The 23,399-nt window shown below is 41.1% G+C and overlaps 1 protein-coding gene and 1 long non-coding RNA gene across 3 annotated transcripts in view; one reads left to right on the plus strand and one right to left on the minus strand.

Moving 5' to 3' along the window:
* B4GALT5 (beta-1,4-galactosyltransferase 5) overlaps window positions 1-23,399 on the minus strand; it is a 77,207-nt gene that overhangs the window by 45,904 nt on the left and 7,904 nt on the right. The window lies entirely within an intron of this gene.
* Window positions 82-9,699, plus strand: LOC146395362 (uncharacterized). The gene is made up of 2 exons (XR_014832594.1): window positions 82-5,517; window positions 5,801-9,699. It is a non-coding gene; the product is annotated as an uncharacterized LOC146395362 (long non-coding RNA).

Raw genomic sequence — 23,399 nt, forward strand, 5'->3', positions numbered from 1 at the left:
AGGGCAATCTCTAAGAACTCCAGGTTTTCAATTTATCAAGTAACAAACTAACCCAATAGGGAAATGGCTTAACAAATACAATTTTTTTTTTTTTTTTGGTCTTTTTTGTCTTTTTAGGGCCGCACTAGTGGCATATGAAGGTTCCCAGGCTGGGATCCAATCAGAGCTGTAGCTGCTGACCTACACCACAGCTCATGGCTACCACGGATCCTTCACCCACTGAGCAAGGCCAGGGATCAAACCCGCAACCTCATGGTTCCTAGTCGGGTTCATTAACCACTGCGCCATGACGGGAACTCCAAATACAATTTTTTGATATTTAACAACATGAGTATACCTGAAATGACTCAGAAACTAGTAACACCTTAGTTTATATTTAGAAAAAAGCTTAGAAGAACGTGCACCAGGATGTTTAACAGCAGCGACTTGGAGGAACAGGTGGGATTATGAAGGATTTTTTATTAAGATTACATATTTCTGTAATGTTTGAATTTTATGTAGCTTACATTCCTTTATAAGAGGAAAATAAAAATACAGAAAAATGATAGAGAAATAAGCTTGTATACAGCGGATAAAAATTCTCAACTCAAGTGATTAATGAAAAAATTATCTTAGAAATTGTTTTGGTCTCACAAACAGTGAATGTTCAGATGGGACCCTGCAAACTTTCTACACACAAATGTGTTTTGTTTGGCTAATTAGGCATTTCTGGTTTTCCTTTCATCTTAAAACTGAATGACTGTCAGATAGTTTAGTGAGTTAAAAGTATCAATTTTGGAATAGAATTACCTAGGGATAAACCCTAGTCAGCTGAATGATCGTGGGCAAATTACTTAAACCATTCTGTGCCTCAATTTCTTCATCCACAAAATGGGGATAACAATTTTTATTTAGGATTAAATGAGTTAATATTTGTAACACACTAGTAATAAAGCCTGGAGAGTTCCTGCTGTGGCACAGTGGGTTAAGGATCTGGCATTGCCACAGCTGTGGCATAGGTTGCAGAAGAGACTTGAATCGATCCCTGGCTGGGAAACTGCAGCCAAAATAAATAAATAAATAAAGCCCAGAACATAGTAAGCAGTATATTTATTTAAATATTCGCTGCTATTATTATTCACATAAAGATCCAGACTGCTAGATTTTCTTGAAATACTAGAAGAGCTAGCAAAGATGGGAGTACAATTCCCACTCTGATGTAATCACCAGGTGCTGAGTAGCCTGGTGGCTGTCTCCTTTTAAAAGACTACAACCTTTTCAGTTGACCCTAATCCTCACCAGGGCCTATCTAGGATTTGTTTACACACTCTGACTTGTTTACACCCTCTGATCTAACCCAAAGAGGAAAACACTATATAAAAATCAGAATTTCATGTTTTTACCCTCCAGGGAGTTGCTTTTATATTCATTAATTTATTAATCTAACCACCCATCAACACTTAAGTCTACTACGAGGCAGGGGGATCCAAAGACATTCTAAAGTGGGACTACAGCTTAGTGTTTAAGAGCCTGGCCTCCAGAATAAGACCACCTGGCCTTAAGTCCTGGCTTTGTCACAGGGTAGCTGAGTAACCTTGGTCAAGTTACCCAGATTCTCTGTACCTCAATTTCCTCACCTATAAAATGAGAGAAGTAATAATACCTACCTTACCGGCTGAGGAAGTTGTAACACATGCAAAGCTCTAAGACAAGGACTGTGTATTAGCACTCATATGTTAGTTTACAATTTAATTTTTGTTTGTTTGTTTGTTTTGTTTTTTAGGGCCTCACCTATGGCATATTGAGGTTTCCAGGCTAGGAGTCCAATCAGAGCTACAGTTCTCAGCCTACACCACAGCCACAGAAACATCAGATCCGAGCCGCATCTTCAATCTACACCACAGCTCACAGCAATGCCAGATCCTTAACCCATTGAGAGAGGCCAGGGATTGAACCCACAACATCACGGTTCCTAGTGAGATTCATTTCCGCTGAGCCACAATGGAAACTCCGTAATTTAATTTTTAAAGAAAGAGAAAAAGTTAGTCCCTGGACTGATGGAGGCTGCATACCAAGAACATAAGCATGCAAATCAATTACATGCCATGTAGTATTAGTGGTGCTATAAGAGAAAAACTATCAAGGCTTATGTGTAGACTTAAAAGATAAACCAAAGGAGCCACTTGTTCAAATAATTCTATCCTCGTTCCCCTGCAAACAGAGAGGAAGTGAAACGGGGTAGGGTTCGTCTTTGAACTCAGGCCAAGGTCTGAGTCTGGACCTTACTTGGTGGTGTGATCAAGACTAAAGCTTCTCACAGTCTTAACAAGGGTTGAAAATAACAAATGTTAAGACCGAAAAGTCAGTGATTAGAACAGAGTAGGCCTTTAGTGAGTCATAGTTTTTATTATTTTCATAAGCCTTTTATTTTAGAATAATTTTAGACTTACAGAAAAATCACGATGATATTACAAAGAGTTCACATGTAATTATTCTTTTTATCCATATTGTTATTCTGATTATCAAGAGAGGTAAATAACTTCTAGGCTACCTTTAAAACCCCAAGACAACAATGAAGACCATCACTCTGGGAAAATCCTGATTTACACACTTAAATGTACCATAGCACATCAATACACTGATTATACAAGTTTGTTAAGATGTGTCATGGTTTAAAGGCAAACACGAGTACAAGGCTACAATGCTCAGAGACCCTGCGGCACCTTCTCCATGGAGCATCAGCTGGTGTGCTGAGTATGCCCTCAACTCGGACAGCAAACCCAACGGCTTCAACAGTTCCTTTTTCCCTCCAGGGCCCATCACAACACAGTCACATCTAACCAACCAGAAATAAAACTCTGTGGCCCAGACCGACCTGCATTTGAAAACAGCAGGGACAGAGTGGCTGAGCTCTCGAAGGTCAGACCATGAGTGGCCACCCAGAAGGCCGTGGGCTGGCAAAGGTAGGGGAGAAAAATGTTGGCTCCAACCCTGGACCCTAGTGCTCCCAAGCAATTAATTACTTGTCCAACTCTTGCGTATGTTCAACTCCTAGCAGCTGTCTATCATAAAGGTAATGTGAAAATATTTTAAATTTTACAAAACAGAAATTAGGGAACTCAGAAAAGCCATATCCAGACAATAATAGAAAAGTGGGAAAATGACAGCTATTGTGCCAGAAATCAAATGCAATTCACACTTACATTCAGACCAATTTTTTTCTTTTTCAGACCCACTTCTAAGAGTTTTCAAATACCTCGTGTCAGAGACATTTCTAAATTTTAAAGCCTTTAAGAGTAAGAAAAATTCACCCCTGAATTGAAGCTTGAGAGTCATTAAGGTGCAAAGCTGCTATGAGATATGTGAGCGGGAAAGATGGCAGCGTTTGGGCCTTGCAGGGGTATTTCTCCACTTCCCTGATGCTAAGCTGTTGCTATAGCAATCTTCTCTGACTCAGCACCTAAGAGGCATGATGGGAAAGGAGTATCATTAAAAAAAAAAAAAAAAAAAAAAAAAAGTTGTGCATTATTAATAAGAAAGCAGGATGATTTGGAAAACAGGAAGATGTCTGCAGAATAAAAGAGTGGCACAGAGTTGAATCATTTTTGGCAGTGTCCTACCATTCAGAAATGTCCACTCCAATTCACTTCTAAGCTCTTTTCCACTTTTAAGCCCTAGTTTTAGCCCTAATTCTGATCTCTTTATGCCCTTTAACCCTTAAATTCCAAATGATGATTTACATTCTGAGTGGACTTCCTGTGTTAATTTGCTCCTGTCGGCTTAGACTATACATGTGTTAGATCACAGTGAAAACAGACGGCCACAGTGCAAAGCCCAAGGAGATGTCACACACAGCCCGGACCAGTTACCATCACCTGGAAATCAAGAGTCTGTCTTCTCAACACTAGGACAGGTAAACAAGTGACCTAAGCTCCCAAGGCACAGCAGACAAGCTAAAGGTAACAAAATCCATTCACTTTTATAACCATTCCAGGGCCCCAGTGTCTACCATCAGGTAGACTAAGAATAAAGCCGGAAAACCGTCCAATGGTAAAAGACAGTAACTTGGGTAACTCAAAATTCAATTCCTCTTCTCTGTGATATATCAAATTGGGAAACGAATCCCTCCTCTTGGACCAACGGCTCTCAATCAGGGGTGATTTTGCTCCCTAGGGGACATCTGGCTCCCCAAGAGACACTGTTGTTGGCTGTCACAGCTGGGGAAGGGGGTAGCTACAGGATCTTGGGGTAAAAAGCCAGGCGTGCTGCTAAACTGCACAGGACACCCCCAGCAACAAAGAATTATCCAAGCCAGTATAGCACTAGTGACAATACAGAGAAACTCTGCCCTAGACAAATCATTTAACTCATTTGTGCTAATGTTCACTTTTAAATTAACCATTAATATTGTCAGACAAAAAGCATGGTAGTAATATCTAAGTAAGTTTATTAATGGCTGGTTTACTTTTATTTTTTTATTTTATTTTATTTTATTTTTTTGTCTTTTTGCCATTTCTTGGGCCGCTCCCGAGGCACATAGAGGTTCCCAGGCTAGGGGTCCAATTGGAGCTGTAGCCGCCGGCCTACGCCAGAGCCACAGCAACGCGGGATCCGAGCCGAGCCGCGTCTGCGACCCACGCCGGATCATTAACCCACTGAGCAAGGGCAGGGATCGAACCCGCAACCTCATGGTTCCTAGTCGGATTCGTTAACCACTGCGCCACGACGGGAACTCCCCGTAAAAAGAATTTTTAAAAAGAGAGAGAGTTGTAGGATCCCAAAGCTGCACAGGTCAGGAGGCTAAGAAACCCAACAGGAAGCCTCTGAAGAACACATCTCATGTGCTGAAGAGACAAAGATTAAAGTTCAGGACGCGCCATGGGGGTAGGGCCATGGCAAACATCCCAAGTCCTCAGCTGGACTACTTCAGGGCTACTCCCAGAAGAGTAGGCAAAGCAGAAGTAAATAGGAACCTTACCAAAACCACACCCTAGCTTTAGTGAGCTCAATTCCTGATGGGATAAGCTGGATCAGTTCTCTCATCCTTTTGACTAGCAAATAAAGTGAGCTTTTCTCCACAAAAGGATAAAATCATCTAGGGCCACTACAATTTTTTATACACCAACATCCAGTTTTCAATAAAAATTACCAGGCATGCTAAGAGACGGGACACCAAATGACTGAATATCAAAAGAACCAGATAATAGGATGAAAAAAGTATCAAACAAAAATTCAAGAACTGAGAACTTAGCAGATGGGTTTAATATTGGACTACAAAAAGGAGAATTAGTGAACTGGAAATCAGGACAACAGAAAACATCCAGACAGAAGTCTGTAGAGTAAGGCAGGAGAACAGAACAATATAGGTTTGGACTGAGCACTAGCCTTAAAAAATATCTTGCCAAAGTAGTGTCTATGTACCTACTGGATATTGTATGTTGAAATGAGCACAGGTGCTATTTTTGATGATTATACAGGGTGTATGTCCCTGGACCACTTACAGGACAGTAACAATAATCAGAAAATAATCTTTAGGGAGTTCCCGTCGTGGCTCAGTGGTTAACGAATCCAACTAGGAACCATGAGGTTGCAGGTTTGATCCTTGGCCTTGCTCAGTGGGTTAAGGATCCGGCGTTGCCGTGAGCTGTGGTGTAGGTCGCAGATGCGGCTGGGATCCAGCGTTGCTGTGGGGTCTGGCGTAGGCTGGCGCCTACAGCTCCGATGAGACCCCTAGCCTGGGAACCTCCATATGCCACAGGAGTGGCCCTGGAAAAGGCAGAAAGACAAAAAAAAAAAAAAAAAAAAAAAAAAAAATCTTTAGACTCAATGAGAAAGGCTGTGGGAGCCTTAACATAGGAAAGGTGAAGATTCCAACGATTCTTAGCTCTTTCTCTATCCATCTCAAAGTTAAAACGATCAAGTCAGAGGTCAGATTCAAATAGCTGCAGTTCTGCCCCATAGTAGGTAACTAGAACCTGGATTTATAACACTTCTAAACTAACATTTTATTATGAAAATTTTCAGGAGTTCCCATCGTGGCGCAGTGGAAACAAATTCGACTAGGAATCATGAGGTTGTGGGTCAAGGATCTGGCATTGCCGTTGGCTATGGTGTAGGCCCACAGCTGTAGCTCCAATTGGACCCCTAGCCGGGAACCTCCATATGCCGAGGATGCGGCCCTAAAAAGCACCAAAAAAAAAAAAAAAAAAAAAAAAAATTCAAACATACAGCAAAGTTGAAAGAATTTCATAGTGAACACCCATATACTCACCATCTTCATTCTGCTCAACTTTCTTATCCCAAATACATCCATCAGTCCATCTATTATTTCACCTTATTTTTTCATGCATTTCCAAGCAAAGTGGAGAGATCACTAAGCTGCCCTCTAAGTACTTTTGGCGTAAAACTTCATAAAATGAGTAAGTATATATCTGCTCAGTTTGGACAAATGCACACACTTGTGTGACCAAATCCCCACGAAGATATGAAGTATGACCATCAACCCTGAAAGTTTCCTCAAGCCCCTTCCTACTCAATCCCTATGCTCACTTCCCTTCCGAATGTTATTTTTAACCCTCTATTTTTCAGAACTACATTTTAAACATCATCAAGTATCTGGCATAAAGAATCTTGGAAAAGAAATGTTTAAAAAGGACAAGCATTTAATTATAAACTATTAAATGGAAGCACATTCCTGAAGTTCAATTGAATGTATCTATACATGTGAAGTAGGAAAAACAGCGACATCTTTAAATTCCTATAAACCACTTTAAGTGATATTAATAATACCGAATTTACTGCCAGTATCCAGTATCTTTCAATGTGATAATATTTAGCCCCAAAGAAGGTACACTGATTGGTATGTCCAATACATGTAGCCATTATTTAACAACCATGCTTATTTTCTGAAATTCTACTTTATGAATTCATGGAAACACAAAATATTCTAGGGAAGAATCTTTACCCTCAGATTTCTATATTGTCTATAATTCATATTCCTTGAATGTTTGGCTTTCCTTTCTGCATATGACGAAAATGAATCTTTCCTGGCAAAAATGGATTGCTCTCTGCTATGAACTGGAGTTACCCGGCTTTATCTGGCACCAGTTAATTTAACATAAATTAGCAGATTATGACTGTACTCTGGTCCTAGAATATTATTAGACAGATAGTAGATAAGAGCTAAGTAAGTAAGTGATTAAACAGTCCTTATTGAACCAGGGCAAAACTTCCCTGAGGATTATTATTATTTTCATTTCTGAGACTTCCTACAGATGGGAAAATATGAGTCATTTTGATAAAAGTAAAGGTGCCACATGATCAGCCTTTAGACATTACTACTACATAAAATCAGGCCAAAGAACATTCTTCGGGCATATGGTTAAAGTCCAGATTTTCTTAAAGGACTGAAAATGTGACAGTCAATTTGTCTCTATATTGTTTTACTATTTTAAGTTAGTATATAAAACTGTACATATAAGGTGAATTCAATTGTGTTTTTGAAACAATTATACACGTACCCAAAAAAAGAGAGAGAGAGAGAGAAACAGCACCAAAATGTTAACAGTAAGTTATCTCTGGGTTGAGATTTTAGACTGTCTTTATTTTCTTTAAGCTTTGTGGTATTTTCCAAATTTGTTTATGTATTTATTTTCCTAGGGTTTTTTTTCTTTTTTCTTTTTTCTTTTTAGGGCTGCAGCATATGGAAATTCCCAGGTTAGGGGTTGAATGGGAGCTGTAGCCTCTGGCCTATACCGTAGCCACAACAAAGCGGGATCCGCACTGCATCCAAGACCTACATGCCAGCATGCAGCAACATCGGATCCTTAACCCACTGAGAGAGGTCAGGGATTGAACCCACCTCCTCATGGATACTAGTCAGGTTCTTAACCCACAGAGCCACAATGGGAGCTCCTTCTAGTTCTTTTTTTTTTTTTCCTTCGCAGTCATACCTGCAGCATACAGAAGTTCCTGGGTCGAACGAAAGGCAGAGCTGCAAGCTTGTGCCACAACCACTGCAACAATGGATCCCAGCCACATCTGCAACCTACAACCCCTTGCAGCAATGCTGCATCCTTAACCTACTGAGTGAGGCCAGGGATCAAGCTCACATCCTCAGAGACACTATGTTGGATTCTTAACTCACTGAGCCTCAAGGGGAACTCCGATATTTTCCAAATTTAAACACTGAATACTTTTATAATCCAAAATAAACACATACCTAACAAAATAAAACAAAAACCCTAGCAGTAACTGACCTGTAATGATCCCCAACACACTCTGATTACAGAGCCACAATGCCCTTTGCACCTGTTTTATCTTTTCTGCTCACCTCAAAGATACATATAACCTGCTTCTCCCAGCAGCAAACCACCTTGACATCCTACTTACCTCATATTTGTAAGGATAACAGGCAGTAATACAACTGTTTCAAATCTAGGCCCCTACAATGATGCTTTTTCACTATTTTTGGTGTAGTTCCACCTGCCAAGTTTTTTTAAAACTTATTCACTACACTGTAGTCTGCGTCTGCATTATAGAAACAATAGGTATGTTGAGTGTGCTTTTTCTATTTATACACAAACCACTCAGCCTCATCCCAAACCAAAAAAAAAAAAAAAAAAAAAAAAAGAAAGAAAGAAAGAAAAAAAAAAAACCCTGGTCTCTTCCTATCATCATTGATCTATGCCAACTTGATGAGAATCCCTGAAGAGCTGGTAGACATTTCTAGTATAACACCTAGATGGGGCATCAGCTCCAGTCTTGGTGAGGAAATCCCATAACATCTCTCAGATTCCGTTTCCCCGTCTGTAAAATACAGAGGTTGTTCCAGTAACCTTGACGATCCCCTTGAGCTCTTTCATGCTGTGATCCTATACAATGTGAATCAGTAGCAGCTAATATTTACTGGGTATGCTCACCACTGCCGGGACCTTGCTGAGCACTTAACGGTGAGGTAGGGACTGTTATTATCCCATGAGGAAAGTGAAGTTAAGTAGGTACAGAATGGTTCAGGAACTTGCCTAAAGTCACAACACCAGCAAACATGAGCTCAGGAGGTGTGACTCCATAACTCATTGCAGGTTTATATCTCCCAGGGCAGGCAAACTCCCCTTGTCCTAAACAGAGCACAATGCGTACAGTATAACCTGTGTTTCTAAAGGCCTATAAGCCTGACGACTGATTAAATGACAAAGAGTTGGGGGGGGGGGGTGAAAGGAAAGGGGTGGAGGGGAGAGAGGAAAGAAAGAATTCTACCCCTCTGATTTTTAGAAGTCTAGGAATTCTAAGTATAACCATCCTTATTACTATTCTCATGGTTATGTATCAGCAAGAAACAAGCTTACTTTCCTCACCACTTTCAAAAAGCCTGACGGACTTGGCTGTGTTTATGCTCAGATATGATTAGCTCAGCTCCACGATTAGCGAGCAGTGCAAATGAGGTTAGGCCAGTCTGACTCCAGGGCAGGCCTGCAGCTTTGCATAAAGAACAACTCTTTGCATAAGGAGTAGCCTGGGGGAAGTTCCCCAATTCCAGAGAGCTACCTCATAAAAACCTAACACCAGTCACAAAGGAGAGCGGATATACAGGGAGACAAAGGCGCAAACAATTATCTCTGCACCTGGAGAAAAGCAGAACCACGGGATAGAAACCCTCTTCCAACACAACAGTTAGCTACATCGTTACATTTGCAAAAAAAAAAAAAAAAAACCACAAAAGAAAACACAACAGCACTGAAATGGGCCGAGAAATAAGCAGAATTCCAACCTGCTCTTCCTTAAAAAAGCATCAGACAGCTTATATATACTTTTTAAGGCCTTAATTTTCACATTAGTTTCCAAAGAGGAGCTGGAAAAGTTTTGATCCTCATACTTCAAAGTGCCCTTTCTGTGGAAAGGGAGTCGTGCCCAGGTCGGGGAAGAGGGGGGGAGGGGTAATCTAGGCTTCACACCTACTTCTTTAGGCCTATTCCAGTAATGCAGTCATTTCAGGGTAAGGGTTTCCACACAGCTAATGACATCTGTTTTTCTTCCAAGTATAACTTTGAGATTACACTTCCTCTTCCTAAATCAAAAGGAATCAAAAACAGTGACTGTAAAACAATATAATCAGAGTTCCCTTCATGGCTCAGCAGTTAACAAACCTGACCAATATCCACCAGGACGCGGGCTCGATCCCTGACCAAGCTCAGTGAGTTAAGGATCCTGAATTGCTGTGGCTGTGCTGTAGGCCAGCAACTGTAGCTCTGATTCGACCCCTGGCCTGGGAAATTCCACATGCCATAGGTGTGGCCCTAAAAAGCCAAACTTATCTTAATCAAATTTATCCTAACACTGTAGAGGCGGCATAGGCTTATTCAAGAACTCAGGCTCTAGAAAGTAAGCAAGGTTGAACTTAGAGCAAGCTGTATGACCTTGAACACATCATTTCACCTCTCCAAGCCTTGGTTTCCTCATCTCTAAAACATCTATGTCTCACACAGCTAGGGTGTTAACTAATAGGATGATATATGCAAAACACTTCTAGAAAGGCTCAACAAGTGGAAGCAGCATCTGCTGCCACTGTCATGTTGGAAAACAGAGGAAGATGAACTCCTGAGCTAGAAGAAGGGGAGACACAAACTACGGATGCAAATAGTCACTTCTGAGGAATAGGGCTTCTCAAATACCATGGTCCCTAAGTCACGAAAGTCTGACGAAGGAAAGGAACTCATCGTAATTATGTGGGCTAAATGTCACTTTGTCACCCTCTGGTTAGCTAAAAATGTGGCATCTATAGGAAGAATTCAAGAGTATCCTGTGCAAGGGACACAGAAAATAGTCAAAAAAGAATTTCAGACAGGTGTGGTGACTCTATTTTCAGAATGCAAAACTAGGTGACATGGTCAGGGCAAATAATTCATTCCCCCAAAATGTGCATCCAGTCCTAAAGGAAGCCATGGGTCAGGGCGCGGTGGGGGAGGCTAGACAGACCTGCCAGGGGTAAAATGGGGGAGACACAGAGGCATGTCTCAGCACAGCAGGATAAGGGCGGCTGCCCTGCATGGAGTGCTAGAGACAGGACAGGTGAGGAAAGCATCCAGCAGGGAAGAGGGGATGTGAGGTGGGGCGCCAGAGTCAAAGCAGGGGTGAGGGGAACCCACACAGGGAGGAGGGAGGAGCCTGGTACAGGCTTGTGGGAACCCAGGTGGGATGAAGAAGGGAGACAGCCCAGCAAAGAGAGCTGAATGATGTCGGGGGTGAGAAGCATGTCCAAACAGTACTGGACACAGAGCAGCATGGAGGCACATGGGGGAATGGCCAAGTAAGTAAAGGGAATAAGGAAAAAGGGAGTTAGGATCTCACTGTCAGAGAAAGGAGTGAGAAATACGGGAAGGGAAAAAACTAGAATGAACCCTTAGGTGCTGGATTTAAACTGTCATTGGTGTGAACTCACCATTTTCTATATGTGTATATATATGCACGTGAAAACGAACATAGATGCAGGGTGCGGGTGTGTAAGAGTGTGTACATGTGTACACACAGATATATTCCAGAGCTCTACACACTGATGAGAAGGCCTAGAAGTCATAACACTCTAACAGCAATGAGTGCATCCAGGACCAGGATCTTGGCCTCTAAGTACCCATTCTCCACTAAAAAGAATCAGAGTTTTGGGGAGAAATCGCTGATTCTAAGCATGGGATAAAGAAAGCACAAAATGTGCCTAAATACCTTGTTATTCCAGAAACTAAGGAAGTGTTCAAGAATGACAGGGACAGGAGTTCCCATCGTGGCACAGTGGAAACGAATCGACTAGGAACCATGAGGTTGTGGGTTCGATCCCTGGCCTCACTCAGTGGGTTAAGGATCTGGCGTTGCTGTGAGCTGTAGGTCGCAGACGTGGCTTGGATCCTGCGTTGCTGTGGCTGTGGTGTAGGCCAGCAGCAACAGCTCCTATTAGGCCCCTAGCCTGGGAACCTCCATATACCGCAGGTACAGCCCTAAAAAGACAAAAACAAAAAGAATGACAGGGACATATCAAAAAGGGCAGATGCCAGGACAAAGGGGTTCCCAAAGGCCTAATCACAACAATTGAGTACAAATATAAATGAGAGTAAACATTAAAACCATAAGCCCACAGTGACGACAATAAATTTTTTAAAGCACATGGATTTATACTAATAAATAAATAGAAAAATAAGTACATTGAAAAGTCTGATGAACAAGATATTTATATAAAGTAGCTCCCCGCAAAACACACACTGATTACAAAAGGGGAAAGAGTTGCTTTACAGTGGAAATACTGGATAACACCTCCTCAGTCAAGTGATCAGAGCAATCATCTGCAATGGGGCAAGTCACCATCCTGTGTCATCTGACATGTATCAAAAGGACATGACATCACGTCTGTGATTCTGCTGCCTCAGTGTCTAACCTAACCTAACCATAAGGAAGCATCAGACAAACCCAAAGTTTAGGGGCAAGCTACAAAAGAGCTGGCCTGTCATCCTCAAAAGGGTCAAGGTCATGAAATTCAAAGAGAAACTGGAGAACTTCTCTGGATTTTCCTCAAAGAGACTAAAGAAACAGTACAACAAACACAACAGGCGATTCTGAACTGGACCCTTTAGATATAAAGGACTTTACTGGGGTAACTGGCAAAATTTTAACGGAGAGCAGAGGATTAGAAGGCCGTAAGTAACCAAGTTAACTTTAATGGTTAGATTGTCCTTGGCTGGAATATCCTTTATTGAAAAACACTTTGTTTTTTTTTTTTGGTTTTTTTTTTTGCTTTTTAGGGCCACACCCACAGCATATGGAGGTTTCCAGGCTAGGGGTCCAATGGGAGCTACAGCTGCCGGCCTACACCAGAGCCACAGCAGCGCAGGATCCGAGCCACGTCTGCAACCTACACCACAGCTCATGGCAGCGCTGGATCCTTAACCCACTGAGGAAGGCCAGGGAATAAACCTGTGTCCTCACGGATGCTAGTCGGATTCGTTTCCGCTGAATTACGATGGGAACTCTGAAAAACACACTCAATATTTGGGGGTGATGTGGCTTCATGTCACCAAATGGTTCAAGAAGAAGACATTGCACTACACTTGCAGTTTTTTCTATAAGCTTGAGATTTCAAAATTTTTTTTAAATCTTTTTTGGTGTTTTGGCTGTACCCAAAGCATGAGGAAGTTCCCAGGCCAGGGATCGAACTTGTCCCACAGCAGTGACAACGCCAGATCCTTATGACTAAGCTAACAGGGAACTCCTAAAATCTTTTTAAGTTTCCCATATTTATACAAATTACATCATACTTAGTCTTATAGTTAGTTCCACTATAACACTTCTTTTGAAAATACCCATTTGTTCCAAACCAACTGCAATATTTGGGAACAATCCGAGCATAACAGGAATTTTGCATTTGCTTATGTGCAATTTCACCCATGAGGGATGAATGTTTCTTTGCTTTTGAGTTGTTGGAAATGATTAGGAAACCAAATGCGTTGGGTTTTTTTTCCTCTTTTTTTTTTTTTTTTATGTGTGTGTGTCTTTTTGCTGTTTCTTGGGCCGCTCCTGCGGCATATGGAGGTTCCCAGGCTAGGGGTCAAATCGGAGCTGTAGCCTCCGGCCTATGCTAGAGCTACAGCAACGTGGGATCCGAGCCGCATCTGCAACCTACACCACAGCTCACGGCAACGCCGGATCGTTAACCCACTGAGCAAGGGCAGGGACCGTACCCGAAACCTCATGGTTCCTAGTCGGATTCGTTCACCACTGCGCCACGACGGGAACTCCCCTCCTCTCTTTTTTTGAAGTGTCTAGTTTTCTGAACCGGCTGAACACACACACACACACCTACGCACACACCTCAAACATCTACCAGTGACCTCAGTTCACCAAGCAGGTATCCATACACATCTGGATGTTACAACATTCAGTACTATTTCCGTCCTATTTCTCCTTCCTCTACTTCACAATAACTCACAAGTTGCAATTCTGAGGCCACTTCCACGAGCAAATTTCAGGTCTTTTTCAAAGTGAAGTGCCCTATTTATGGTGTTTCTTAACCAGTGAATGTGTGTAAAATTGTTCTGGTTTCATTAGGTTCCTTTTTTTTCTTTTTAATATGTCACTAATTTAGTTTTTAAGTGTTGTGTGCCTGACCCCATTTTTCCCATAAGCTCTATGGTTTTTATTCAACAATTCTGCATAGCACGGTGATGTTTAGGAATGCTTAAGTCATGGTATAGCACGATTGATTGTATTTAATATTATCACCTTTACGGAAAAGACTAAATCATCTGACATCAATGGTGTCCCCGGGCCCCGCTTCTGTATGCACAGGTAAAAAAAAAGAGCGGAAAAAGATTCTACCTTCTAGAACCCAAGCAATGGAGGCGACAGATCAAATGTTACACTTTCACACTAAATTAGCCACATTTAAATTAAATAAAATTTAATAAAATTTGAGGTTCTTCTATTTAATTTTATTAATAGTATTTAGGAATGAGATTAAATTGATACCACAAGGGCTAGAACTTCCCAAGTTTTCCACATATTGGTAAAGACTAACAAATGCGTTTTCTTCAGAGTCTTCATTTAAAGAATCCCTCGCCAGAAATAATTTTTTTTTTTTTTTGGCTTCTCAGGGCTGCACCTGTGGCATGTGGAGGTTCCCAGGCTAGGGGTCTAATTGGTGCTACAGCTGCTGGACTACGCCACAGACACAGCAACATCAGATCCAAGCTGCGTCTGCAACCTACACCATAGTTCACAGCAATGCCGGATCCTTAACCCACTGAGCAAGGCCAGGGGTCGAACCCAAATCCTCATGGTTCCTAGTTGGATTCATTTCTGCTGCACCACAAAGGGAACTCCAAATTATTGTTACTGTTTTTTTAGGACCACACCCAAGGCATATGGAAGTTCCCAGGCTAGGGGTCAAATCCAAGCTTCAGCGGCCAGCCTACACCATAGCTCATGGCAACACTGGATCCTTAACCAACTGAGCAAGACCAAGGATCGAACCCGCATCCTCATGGATCCTTGGTCTTGCTCAGTGAGGTTCGTTAACCAGTGAGCCATGAAGGGAACTAAGAAATAAACTTGTATCTAGACACTATGTTTAGTTTTAGTGGAGGAAACAGAGCTAACCAGAAAAAGACGTTACAGCAAAGAGACTGTCAAGATTATTCTAACATAAAAACACAGCATTTACTAAATTGCTGCCACCCTCTCCAAATCAATTCTCTCAGCCTCTCGGTTCCTAAGGTACAAAATTTTCAAATATCTCTCTGTGTATAAACATGAGAAGGAAACAACGAAGTGAAAACACATGTGATGAAAAAGATGATTATGAATAAATTATTATAATTTCCTTTTATAATTCTTAAAGTTGATTTAATAGTTTAAAAATACTATTCAACAGAACAAGGGTTGAAACATTTGTTAGATCCTAATTAAACATGATTCATTCTGCAATGTTTCTGATGATACAAGCTTACATAAATAATCTGCTGATAGGTTTGTCCAAAATTCACAACAGAGTGAGTTATTCATACATACAACCTGAAACCACAGCTTCAATCTATGCAGACTGTTTTACTATTTTAATTATAGAATAAATTAATATAACTGATAATACTAAAATTAAAATCAGTGGTGTGTTCATTTGTGGCTACTGGGGAATGCTACTAAACACAAACCACAAAATCTGCGCTAACCCAAGTCCTAAAAGAGGTATTTTTGCCATCCTTTCCCCTGCTAGCTTTGCACTTGGCTTTGGTCAAAGCTGGCGTAGATAACTACAGAAGTCAGCAATATATTCTCAGAAAACAAGGCCAAGAGAACCAAAAGAACACAGGTGGTAAACACGCAAACAGTCAACTGTCTGCTCCCAGGGGCCCTCCAAGACTTCAGCATCTTCAGCCAGAGCATCTGCTCCTACAGCTTGGGAGTGCCTTCGAGGTACCACCACGGCACGGAAAGTTTACCCTTGACAAACATCTGACCCTTGTTCTTCCAGCTCTAAATTTCCAGGGTTCAAAGGAAAGATGAGGCAACAGAAAAAATAAGTGCTCTGGAAATTGCACTGAAATCAACTCTTTACCATGTACCAGCTCACCCAAGTGTCTGTTCCCCTCTCTACTGAGTTGAGCACTGCCACTGAGGAACTGTGAAAGGGCAAGGGGACATTTACCTGTTGAGTATCAAACTGGTACCAAGCTGTGCAAACATCTGACAAATACTCTCCTTTAATCCTCACAATAAGCCTCCTAAGTTTTTATACTTTTTGTCTTCCTTTTTTACATATTAAGAAACACTCATTTAGGTAACTGGATCAGCAAGACATATCAACAAAAATGAAATCCAATTATCCAGGCTTTAAAAATATGATTTATTAATTAGTCTAAGCTTGTTATTTCATTTTTGTTTGTTTGTTTTGTCTTTTGTCTTTTTAGGGCTGCACCTGTGGCATATGGAGGTTCCTAGGCTAGGGGTCCAGTCGGAGCTGTAGCCACCAGCCTACACCACAGCCACAGCAACGCTAGATCCGAGCCACATCTGTGACCTACATCACAGCTCACAGCAACGCCTGATCCTTAATCCACTGAGCAAGGCCAGGGATCGAAACCATGGCCTCTGGGATGCCAATTGGGTTCGCTAACTGCTGAACCACGATGGGAACTCCTTATTTTTTTTATGGCCACATTCGAGGCATATGGATATTCCCAGGCAAGAGATCGGACCTGAGCCACTGCAGAGACAACCTGGGATCCTTGACGAGCTGTGCCACAATAGGAATGCCCTAAGCTTGTATTTTGTTTTGCTTTGTTGGGGGGGATATGTCTTTGGGCCCTTTCACATTTATATTTTTCATATATAGAGAGGTCACATCAAAAATTATCTTTGTTCATGGGAGCCAACTATACTATTCACTCTACTTTCGTTATATCTGAAATTGTTTATAATACAATAAAATAACTAAGGAAAAAATTATCTTTAACACAAAGCCAACCCCCGAAGTAGCTCTTACCTAAAGTTAATTTCCCCAGTGCCAAATGAAATTCAAATAAATTCAAATCTTCTAATTCACACAAATCTTAAGATTTCTGAATACTTAAAACCAGAACGAAAAAGCCAGGCATGCCAAGTCAACAACAAAACAGAAAAACGAAGCCAATACCAAAACCAAACACTTAACTTCCTCCCTCCCTCTCTTACTCCCTCTCTCTCTCTCTCTCTCTGTCTCTGTCTCTCTCTCTCTCTCTCTCTCTCTCACACACACACACACACACACACACACACAGCACAATGAAGGATTCCAGTTGTCCCTTTCAGACAAAGCAACTGAGGGGGCCAGCCTAGCATGAGTCAGTTCAAAAATAATCTCAGCAATGAGGCAAGGTTATTTCCACCTTCCACCCAACAGCAGAGAACGCAAGACACTAGCTGTTCACGAATAACAGACTGACTTTCCATACCATCCATATGGCTTTCCGATTTCAGAAAGCGTTTCTTCCTTATCACTCCTTGGAAGTAAAATATAAAACAATTTCTTATTTCCTAGGCAAAAAGTACCTCTCGATTTAAAGACCGACAACCATATTCAATACATAATGATATATACCTTTTACCACAAATGTGAAAACACCAAAACCATTAACCTAAATAATTTTCTAGTTAAAAATTGGAAACAATGTTCCTAGTAATATACAAGATTTATTGTATCTGCTGCTTCCTAAATCAGAACTGTCTTCCTGTTTATTAATTTTTTTGTCTAGATTTCAAGTTTAGGCACAAGACACACCATTAATATACTCATTTGTGATTTGCAATTTCAAAGCAGGATGTAAAATACACAGCACTTAAAAGGGTTAAAATCCATGTTGACTCTTAAATGAGGAAAACTTAAGACTCCTGCTTGTCATGTCATCTGCCTGTAAACAAGGCCCCCATAAAACCAAACACCTGACTGAACTGGGCAAAATTAATCTGAGTCTGTGCTAGGAATCATACTTTCAATTACAATTAATAGTTTTACAAATCCACTGTGTTTTTATTTGATCCTTTTTCGTTTCTTCACGTTGAAGTCTTAATAGTCAGCAGAGCAACTTCAACATACCCAAATAGGCAGGGGACTGGATAGCTGTACTTTCCAGTGCCTCCCATCTGTCTACCTCCACCTCATGTCACTGACTTAACAAAAATATTTATTGAGCACCTACAGTGTGCCAAGCCAGAGATCCAGGGAAGGATACAAAAATGAACAAAAGAGATAAGGCCCATGCACTGGCCACTTAGAGTTAGACAGGGAAAAGCTTAAAGAAAGTCTATGCTGGAGACCAGGTGGGAAGGCTTATGGGGAGGAAGGGGAATGACATAAATGAAGCTGAGGAGGTAGAGGCCAGATCATGAAAACTCTTATAAGCTATGATATGGAGCCTGAACTTTATCCTAAAAGCAATGAAAACTGCTGAAGGGTAGGAGACAGACTGATCATGTCTGAGAAATGCTCCCTAAGTACCTGCTCAGGGCGGGACCTCGATTCTAAGTCTGACACTCTTCCCGGTGGAAGGGAAAAGGCCTCAGCAAATAAAAGCATCCTTCCTTCGCTGGTCCGGAGAGCAGCTACACGACCTGAAGTTAAGAAACTTCCAAGTCACTGCTCACCATCACCATGACTCTGTTCAGGAGAGAAACAGCAGAAACATTCCATGTAAACATGACCACCAGCAAGAACAGGTACAACTGATGGGCCCAGTAAGGAAAGAAATTAAATTAAATGTCTCTTCAAGAATTTCTTTAAATTTTTTTTTGTTGTTGTCTTAAACGTCTACTTTTTTTTTTTTTTTTTTTTTTTTGTCTTTTTAGGGTGTCACTAGCTGCATATGGAAGGTCCCAGGCTAGGGATCGAATTGGAGAGGCAGCCACAGGCCTTCGCCACAGCCACAGCAACTCAGGATCTGAGCTCCACCTGCAACCTACACCACAGCTCACAGCAACGCCAGACCCTTAACCCACTGAGTGAGGCCAGGGATCGAACCTGCCTCCTCAAGGAAGCTAGTCAGATTCTTTCCGCTGAGCCATGACAAAGGGAACTCCTTTTTTTAATTTATTTTTCATCTTTTTACTAGGAGCCTGTTTCTCATCACTACCTGCCATCCTGTGCCTGTGTGGTAGGCTGGAGAGGTATGGGAAAACAGAATGCTCTGGTGAATAAAGAATCATCAACATTCAAAGAATCAGAAGAAAAACACCCATGCTTAAAACTCAAAGTCATATCTCCAGGTCTTCAGCCTAAGTACCACTACTTATTAAACAGCAAAACATAAATGGTGCTGGCTAACAGAAATCTGAAGCCAACAAAATGCCAAGTAATATTTACTTTTCTCTATCTTCCAAATCATCATATCCTTTCATTTCTATATGGAAAAAAAAAAATGAGCCCAGTGTTTCGTGGACTATGTTCATCAATCTATAATATTTTCCAAATTTCTCTTCTATATCCTATGTTTAACCAGTAAACTGGATTGTCCCCCATACCAAAACTTTGGTGTTAATGTCTTACATGGACTTTCAGAGAACTGCAATTAGAAACAAAACATTTCAGTTATAATTCAGCCCTACTGAACAAAATAATCAAACAAAAGACATCAATAAGATACGGATGGCATCCCCTTCATCAGAAGAGTCAGAGGATTCTTCAAACTCTTGAAACATTTAATGAAATGTGCAAAGTATGTCAAGTTTGGCAAAGAGAGTGACCATCTTAAAGACCAAGAATCAGAAATCAAGAAACTAGCATCAGGAGTTCCCACTGTGGCACTACGGACACTACAACACCAGGACACAGATTCAATCCCCAGCCCTATACAGTGGGTTAAAGGATCAGTGTTGCCACAGCTGTGGCATACATAAATCACAACTTCGGCTTGGATATGATTTGAAAAAAAAAAACAAAAAACAACAACCAAAAAAGCAAAGGAACCTGAAGAGACATTTCTCTAAACATGATACACAAATAGCCAATCAACACAAAAAGATGCTCAACCTCATTAGTCATTAAGGAAATGCAAACCAAAACCACAATGTGCTACTATTTCACACCTACGAGGATGTCTATACTTAAAAAGAAAAAAAATACACAAACAGAAAATATGTGTTGGCTGCAAGGATGTAGAGAAATTAGAACCCTCATATATGCTGATGGGAATGTAAAATGATGCAGCCACTGTAGAAAAGTCTGTCAGTTCCTCAAAAGATTAAACAGAATTACCATATGACCCAGCAATTCTACTCCCAGGTAAATACTAAAAAGAACTGAGGAGTTCCTGCCATGGCTCAGAGGAGCCCGACTAGTATCCATGAGGACATGGGTTTGATTCCCAGCCTCGCTCAGTGGGTTAAGGATCTAGCATGGGTGTGAGCCATGATGTAGGTGGCAGATGAGGCTCAGAGCCTGTGTTGCTGTGGCTGTGATGTAGATCAGCAGCTATAGCTCTGATTCGACCCCTAACCATACCTCCATATGCCGTGAGTGCAGCCCTAAAAAGACCCAAAGACAAAAAAAATTCGAAAACAGGGACTCAAACAGATACTTATATGCCAACATTCATAGCAGCACTATTTATAACCGCTAAAAGGTGGAAGCAAATCAGGTGTTTATCAACAGATGAAAAAACAAAATGTGGCATATACATGTGATGGAATATTATTCATCTAGAAGAACACAGTTCTGACACATGCTATGACATGGATGAACCTTGAAAACATCACACTAAGTGCAATAAGCCAGACACAAAAGGACACCTATTGCATGATTCCACTTATATGAGGTACCTGGAGCAGCCAAACCCACAGAAAAGAAAGTAGACTAGATGCTGGTGTGGGGGATGGGTGAGGGCGGAGGAGGGACGTATTGCTTAATGGGAAGACAGTTTCTGTTTGGGGCAATGGCCATTTTTGGAAATAGTGTGATGGCTGCATATCATTGTGAATGTGATTAATGCTAACCGCACACTTGAAATCACCAAAATACATGGCAAACTTTGTTATAAATATTTTACCATAAAGAAATAGCAAGGAGAAGTTCCCTCATGGCTCAGTGGGTTAAGGATCTGGCATTGTCACTGCTGTGGCTCTGGTTATAGCTGTGGCATGGGTTTGATCCCTAGCCCTAGGACTTCTGCATGGTATGGGCATGGCCAAAAAAAAGAAAGACAAATTAGTTGGGCAAAATGATTTCAAATTCACTTCAAAATCAGAATTAACAGAAGAATCCCCCCCCCCGAGATTAAATGCAATCCAACAATGAAGAGGCTAGCTTGACCAGACCACAGTTTCTTCATGCATTTCATTAAATATTGAAGGGCCTACAGTATGATAGGCACTATCCTAGGCACAAGGCCATTACAACCCAGAAAACTTCCCTATCATTACTCTATAGATTTTAAGGATGTGGATAAAATGAGTTCCTCTCTAAAAGTTCAAGATTAAATGGTTTTATTAAAAATATACAGATTCAGGAGTTCCCTTTGTAGCTCAGCAGTAATGAACCTGACTGGTATTCACACGAGAATGCGGGTTAGATCCCTGGCTGCCTCACTCAGTGGGTTAAGGATCCAGCGTTGCCATGAGCTGCAGTGTAGGTGGCAAACACGGCTCGGATCAAGCATTGTTGTGGCTGTGGTGTAGGCTGGCAACTACAGCTCTGATTCGCCTGGGAACCTCCATATGCCATGGGTGCGTCCCTAAAAAGACAAAAAAATAAATAAACTAAAATATACAGATTCATAAATAAGTATATCAAGAATCCTAAAGTTGGTCTACTATCATCTCGGGTCCACCTGGTTTAACTTCGCTAAGTTGGCAATTCATTTGTTTTTCTGAAATGGAATAAAGGATTTTTTTTTTTTTTTAACTACACAAACATGACCATGACACAGAATTTAGGACTAAACTATTTTCTGACTTTCACAAGTCAACAGTCTCCAAGTTAGAAGATATATCACAATCATGAGAATAATTTAGGCTTAGTGCCTAAAAGGAGAACTCCTCAAAATGGGGGTAATTAGCAGTTTTAGGAGGAAACAAGTACTTCTGTTTTTCCATCTTTCCACATGTATGGTTGTGCAACACATGCGAATTAAGCAAAAGGTATGAATCACACTTTTAAGACAACCTGGAAGGTGAAAAAAAGTTCCCTCTTTACTGATATTTAAATGTTCTACAACTCTTTAATAAAAAGAATACCCAGCTGTGCTCACTAACATACCTCAGATTAAAGTTGTAAAACACAATACCTAGCTTTCCTCCAATCTCCACTTTCCTGTACCTGATACTTCATAACATCTTTCATCACCATAATTAGACCACGGATCGCCTCAGAGAACTGTTCATAATTGATGACAGTAACTAAGGGACCTCAGAAACAATGACCAGCTTCCCTTCTAGTCACCGCAAAGTACGTGGACATCTCTGTAACCTGGGAAGGAGGCAGACAATACTTAGAGTCTAATAATTACTCACTCAAACAAACAAAAGAGGTAGGGGAGGGAATTTGAGAGGAGACAGCACTTTAAATTATTCAATATGATGCCCATGCTTGGGAAAACCCTGGATTCGTGGAATCAGCATGAATGTCCTTCGGTATAAGCCACAATACTAACAAGAATTACTGGGTCAAAATGTAATATTCATTTTCATTCAACATCCAATTACGAGAGGATTGAAGATGGGGCAGGAGCTAATGAATCCAGGGCTCTATTTCATGCTTAAAAGCAAAAGTGTGAAGCTAAAGGAAAAGACTGATTTAGCAGATTAAAACTTAAAAGGATTACCCAGGGAACAGAAGGGGCGAAAGAAAGAAAGAAAGAAAGAAAGTTTTAACATCCCAAAGATATTCCCATAAAATCTCTTATCTCTTAGTTTTTTTCCTTTGACCGAGACAACACCACAAATCTCTTTTTTCTTTTTTTTTCCTTTGTCAAATGATTTCAAAGATAGACTTCAGTGCCGACATTCTTCTCTCATTTTTAGGGCCTATGTCTTCAAAGAAGCATTGCCCAGTCTGAACTTCTCCATTCACCCTACAGAGGGAAGGTCTGACGGTTACACACCAACATTTCACCACAGAATCCCTGGCTCAGTATTTCACTAAAGGTAGGAAACTAAGCTAATGGGAGATGTATTTTGAAGTGGGGTGCCTTTAACTTGACAGAACTCATGATTCCTTCTACTTCAGCTCACACTTGCTCAGAATCCTGTAACTTTGGCTCTGAAGGGGACCCCGAAATCTCCTCAGTTTACAGATGAGAAAAGTGAAGTTAAGGTCTCCATCTAGTTACTGGTAAAGTCCGACTGGAGGCCAGTCCTCCTCCCAGTGTGGTACTAGCGTTAGGCCAGGAGGCCATCTCTCTCCAGGGTGAGAAATAATC

This window comes from Sus scrofa, chromosome 17, assembly GCF_054392235.1.
Source record: "Sus scrofa isolate SSC_HxYL_T2T_F1_AM1 chromosome 17, Sscrofa_HxYL_maternal_Yorkshire_Landrace_v2.0, whole genome shotgun sequence".
NCBI lineage: Eukaryota > Metazoa > Chordata > Mammalia > Artiodactyla > Suidae > Sus > Sus scrofa.